Source organism: Malus sylvestris, chromosome 12, assembly GCF_916048215.2.
Source record: "Malus sylvestris chromosome 12, drMalSylv7.2, whole genome shotgun sequence".
In the NCBI taxonomy this organism is placed as follows: Eukaryota; Viridiplantae; Streptophyta; class Magnoliopsida; order Rosales; family Rosaceae; genus Malus; species Malus sylvestris.
The window spans coordinates 25720890-25727400 of record NC_062271.1 but is presented as its reverse complement, the minus strand read 5'-3'; the positions used below and the strand labels follow the sequence as shown (position 1 = coordinate 25727400).

Here is a 6511-nt window from a genome sequence, read left to right as displayed (position 1 = left end):
ATGAGGAGGAAAGTAAAATAATCTTGGGATTGCCTGTTAGTGTGGCAGGGTGCATGGATAGATTAATTTGGCATTATTCGGCAGATGGTGCTTATACTGTTCGCACGCGGTATGGAGTTGCTATGGAGATGCAGACCAATTGGGGGGGGGGGGGGTGTAGTCACAGGGATGATGGGGATCATTGTTGGAGGGATATTTGGAGATTAGCTGTGCCAAACAAACTTAAATTCTTTGTGTGGCGCTGTTGCAATAACTCTTTAGCTGTGAGGGTTAATTTGATTCGGCGACGGATGCATGTGGATAGTGTATGTCTGATGTGTGGTGAGGCGGAGGAGACGGAGCACCATTTGTTCTTTGAGTGTGCATTTAGCCTGTGCTTTGGTATTATTGTTCCTTGCAATTGGATATGGGGAATATTGTAGGCCAAGACTTTAGGGACTATTGGCGAGGTCTTTGCATACGGTTTCGAGATAATGATAGACAAGAGGATTTATTGCAGGAGTGTGTCTTTGTGCTCTGGAGAATCTGGAAGTCTCGGAATGAAATGGTATTTAATGGAGTCCTTGTTAACCATATGGAGATGGTTCATGTGGTTAGGAAACAAATTTTGGAGTTTCGAAGTGCTAAAGGTGTTGAGAGGGGTGAAACTGACGAGCTTGAGTTGGGGCTGGTTGAACACTTTGCTGGACAGCCGATTAGGTGGAAAAGGCCAATGTTTGGGGTTCTCAAAATTAATTGTGATGGGGCTTGGTGCGGGAAGACTGGCAAAGGGGGCTATGGATGGGTTTTGAGAGATTTTGCTGGGATGTTGCTTGCTGCGGGAGGGGTGGGAGGGCTGTCTTTCAGCACGGCAGCAATGGCAGAAGCAGCTGCTCTACGTGCTGCGGTACAGGTGTGTTTTGAGATGGGTTTGTCAGAATGTGGAGGTTGAATCCGACTCGCTGATGCTTATTCTAATGATCAATAAGGAGTATGCAATTGATGCTACTTTGGAATGCTTTATTTATGATATTGGTATGTTGGTATCCCAATTAGAAAAGGTGAGGTTTATGTTTGTTAAGCGGAATGGGAATGCCGTTGCTTATGTTGTCGCTTCATATGTTGCCTCACATGGAGGTGTTTTTCGTTGGAATGTTTTGGGTCCGGAGTTTTTATTTAACATTTTAGCAAAAGATGTAAACGTTTCTATTCGTATTTAATAAAGTCTACCTTTTGACAAAAAAAAAAAAAAAAACAGTAAATAGGAAAAATCTCTTTCCTACCCGGAATCCCTACTTTTAATTTACACAACCATATTTAAAGTTACACACTTACTATAACAAAACAAGAATTACAGCATCCCAAATCCCTCCCTCCCTCTTCCCCTGATATCAATATATTACAATAACCAAGGCAAATGAAAACGTCAAGCAAAATGCTTTTATTATTGGAATTAATTCATCTACAAAAACCCCACATCGCAAAAAGTAACTAATCCAAAATAGACACTTGGAAATAAACAAGCCGGCTCTCTACTTCGAAGAACTTAGTTGACTGTTCTACAATCGGTCCTAATCTGAGCATTGGTGCCCGTGAGAGGGCTTAGGTTTCCCATCCTTTTCATAGCATTGGCAAAATCTGCTCTTAAGGTTGCCGTATTGCTGACGTAAGCATTTACCTGAGCATCGGTGGAGCCGCCACTAAAGAGCTGTTGATCGGAGTGCAACATGCCCTTTTGGCTCACCAAGTTCCTGAAGTAAGCATTGTTAAAAGTTGTTGGACTTGTGACATCAAGTGGGTAGAGATTGTTATCGCCTCCACTTGTTGGACAACTTGATTTCAGCAGTGATGTTGCGAATGAAGCGTTTATGTTTGTTACGTTGTAAAGACGTGCCCAGAAATTTGTGCACCTAGCTAGCCTAATTGTATGAGATCCTAATTATTAAACAATAAAAAACAAAGTAAATAGAGATTGGACTTGTTTAGTACTTAAACAATAAGTAGAGATGATCTAACTTTTGAGCAAACCTGAGAGGGCAACTAGGTCCTTGGCAGTGAAGCCTTTGTTTGAGAAAGCAGTAATAAGGCCTGTAAGATTCAATGTGGGAGCGGGTATGTTGGAATTGGCAGCACTTAAGCTAGCTGTGGTGGAGTCTCTTCTGCCGAAAGGCACTGTATAGGCAGGTCCGCCCAACTGTTTAAATAATTGAATGTTATACCATAACACAAAGTGAGATTTAACGATCACAAATTATAGAGGGAAGTCTTTAAGATAGTGTAGATACTGAAATTTTGGTGAAATAAATGTTTACCAACACATTAAATATCAACATGTCAAGGCTTACGTGGCATGCACCATGTATCTCACGAATCGTACACAATACACGTGACTTGTCAAAACTAGATGAGTCATCAAGAGTGACACTTTTGGACATTTGACGGAAATTAATTAATGAATTATTTTTATTAGTTCTTTGATTAATTTTAATTTAAAGCAAACAAATTAATTGATTTAAATTTAAATGTTATTGATTATTTGATGAAGTCAAATCACGAACCAAGCTCTAAATCAAGTATTGGTTTTTTCATCAATGAATCAAGTCCACAATTCAGGCCAATTCCAGCCGTAGGCAAGACTTGGAGAGCCTATAAATACGAGGCTCTAAGACAAAGAATGGGGCCAAAGAAATTCATTCTCACACCCAGACGCTCAAACTCTCAAGCCCCAGATTCTACCAAACACTCAGAAGGCTCTATGTGTTCTTCGTCACATCCATGAAGAATCATCAATCACCATTACACGTGCCTGTTCTTCCATCGCCACAAGCCAAACCCTTGCAACATCCGCTCTTCCGAGATCAGTCATTGCGAAACTTGGATCAACAATCCTACACATACACTCTATAATCCCAGAGATCGAATAAGAGGATTCAAGTTTTTGTAAACAGAGATTGAAACCATAGTTCTACATTATTACAATCATTGTTTTGTACACATGTTATTGTCTCATTTTTTTGTAAGAATTTCGTGTTTACAATTAACACTCTAAACAAATAAAAAAATTAGACTTAAAGAAATGCATGATAATTCTTTTCGGAGCCTCAATAACAGTTGATTATTAGTAGCGTTTTTTACTTACTGCAACAATAGAGTCCCGAGCAGCAACGGTTATGATGTCAGCACAAGAGACCACTTTGGGGCAGATACGCGTCAATTGTGATTTAATTGTATCGATTACATCAAATCCCCTCAAAGAATTAGCATTAGAAGCTGCTGTTTTCTCTCCAGTGAAATTGGGTGTGTCATCCAGCAGAACCGAACCATCACATCCCTGCATGCACAGTTCACATTTGTTATTCAAACTCGTCTACCTTTTCTGTGAGAAACATGACTTCTTTTTTTGTCCTAATATGTATACGCGCAGATTCACTATTTTTTTGGCACTACGGCACAAAAAGCTCAGTTGAATGCGTGGCCCGCGAAGAATGAGAAAACAAGAAGTCAAATTAGATTATCGGATGGTTAAAAATTAAAACAGAAATAGAAAATAAAATAATTTATGAACAACGAATAAAAAAGTCCAAGATTTTGGTTGTCCAACTGAGTGTTAAAAAATAGGATAGCGCTAGTTACACGCCTATTTTTACTTTTCACTCTTCTTAATTTTTAACCTTTAAATCGAATGAATTAAAAAAAAAATTTGACAAAAAAAAATTAGTAAAAGGGTGTAAGAATTAAAAATTGATGTGTGAATAGCACTTAAAAAAAATTGTATTTCTCTTACTTTATCTTCCACTTTTTAATTGTAGATGACAAAGACAACAATTACAACTCTATTCTTTTCCAACATCTTTTTTACTCTTCTACAAGACTCAGAAAAAACTGTCCAATTTGTTAACTACATTGTAATATTTGGGAATTGAAAGAAAATCAAGAAGAAAGATGAAGAGAAGAAAGATCAATACAGAGAGTTTGAGAGAGAGAGAGAGATTTAGAGAGAGAAATATGCTTTTGTATTGATTGATAGAATGAAGGTTACACAACCGTTTTTATAAGAGAAAGTCTAACTACTCTAACCAACTTACTAACTGTATTGTATTACATTTGTACCCTTAATACTCCCCCTCAATCTCAACTAAGTTAACCCAGTTTGAGATTGGAAAAACATCTACAATCACTGAACACAATGTTGAACCATCTGCAATCTTGCAATCCCACAACAAAGTCTCATGAGCAACTCTGTTGACACACCAAATTCCTTATCGAAAACCTTGGTCCCGCCAGCCACAACCACTTCCAAAGCAGCAACCCTTTCTGCGAACTTGAATCTTTTGACATCACATTGCTTTTGCCTCAAACCTGTCCATCATTGTTTAGCATCGCTTTGCTATTGACTCAAACTTCTCCAGCATTGACTGGCATCACTAAACTGCGTAATTGCATATTGGTTATTTCCAAAGAATTTCAGCACCACAAACTGATGTCGACACCTCTGTAGCTACTGCAAACCAAATAGAATAAAATTGTAACACATCCTCAGGCCGATTATAACAATTTCTTACAGAATTACCCTTCGTGAGATTTACCGTCAACAACTTCTTTTAACAATGGCTTCTTGCCCACAATCAAAACTACTTACTAGCAGCTTCGTGCCAACAAATTTCAACTTCTAATGGCTTCGTGCCAACAATCTTCAAGTACTAATGACTTCATGTCCATTTCTAATGGCTTTCTGCCAATACTAAACTACACTACACTAATGTCCACGGGATCGCCCTTTGTGGATTTACCAATTCACAACACTACTTATTCATAACATGGAATTACCCTTCGTGGGATTTACCATTAACAACTTCTTCTACCCTTCGTGGGATTTTTACCTATTCACATCATGGAATTACCCTTCGTGGGATTTACCGTTATCAACTTCTTCAAACTTTATCGTATAACCGGACTTAGTGTAGATTCATGCTAACAATTGAGTTGGTTAGACTCGACATTATAGGCTGAGATAAGAGAAAATTACTGCACAAACTCCTCAACAGAATTGCAGAAAATCAGTGAAGCAGAGAGACAATAATTGGATATTGCAAACTTCCTGAGTAATTCGACAATGAACACCCTAAAGATATTAGTAGCAATCAAACCCAAGAATCCATACCCATTTCTCCAAACATATCAAGATTTGCAGAAACATCAAACCCAACAAGAGAAACAGAGCAGAATTCCAATGAAGCAGAGATAGAACTGGACACCATCATACAAATTGCACAATCTAGCAATAACCAATATTCTTGAATCCAAATACCCCAAATATCACGAACATTGATATTGAAATGAAGAATCTTGAAATTCAGAAGTGGCTGAAAAAGACCCCAAACCCTAGAGAGCAACACTATGGCGGCCCCAGCTATCGAGTCCGTGAAATGCTTCGGTCGGAATAAGACGGGGTGCGTGCTGCACAGCCAGATCTTGAGGATCAGAGAGGAGGATTCGCATCTCGGCGAGAGTACGACTCTAATCGGTATTGCCGCTGCAGCTGGAAAGGATTATCATGGCATTGAAATTGGCGAGGTCAGTGACGACGTTTTTCAGTCGATTCGCATCCACAAAAAAACTGAGTAAGAACTTGATTCTGCTTCCTTCTCCGATTCATGGATCAGAGAGAAGAAGGAAACACCAAAGAACTTAGACGAAAAAATTCAAGAAAATCTGAAGAGAAAATAAAACTAGACAAAGAAATCTAAAAGAAAATACGGAACCACCAAAATCAATGGCGTAAGCCTGGTGGGTCTGATACCATGTTAACTACATTGTAATATTTGGGAATTGAAAGAAAATCAAGAAGAAAGATGAAGAGAAGAAAGATCAATACAGAGAGTTTGAGAGAGAGAGAGAGATTTAGAGAGAGAAATATGCTTTTGTATTGATTGATAGAATGAAGGTTACACAACCGTTTTTATAAGATAAAGTCTAACTACTCTAACCAACTTACTAACTGTACTGTATTACATTTGTACCCTTAATACAATTGTCCTTAATTTTGAAAAAAAATGTCCAAGACAGGAAAACAAAATCATGGAATTTCCTCAAATAAATAAAAGAAATAAACAAATAAAAGAAAGAGGAGTGATTGGGAATTCGTACTATCTTCATTCTTTCTCTCTTCAAGCAGGTATAAAAGAATTCACGAGCATGCATGCATGCAGGTGAAAGATAATAATTATATATGAAAGAAAATCATTAGGCAGGAAGTTAAAGAGATGTAGTACGTAGAAATGATCACTTGCATTAACAAAACAATCATGGAATTGAATACGGAGTAAGAAAGCTCCCATGCGAGCTTCCTTCGACATCGCTGAGTTCACCGCCGATTTTATGGTGGACAAATGGTGGACAAGGCATTAGGACACGATGTTTCATAGAAAGTAGAGGACAACTGACCAGAAGCTCCTCCAACAAGACGGAAAATTAATGACAACGACATTTTAGTGATTGTGGGAGTACATGAACCAGTATGATATGAACCCAT

General features: G+C 38.3%; 1 pseudogene; it reads right to left on the bottom strand.

Moving 5' to 3' along the window:
* Window positions 1-1306: 1306 nt before the first annotated feature.
* LOC126592503 (cationic peroxidase 1-like) lies at window positions 1307-6511 on the bottom strand (annotated as a pseudogene).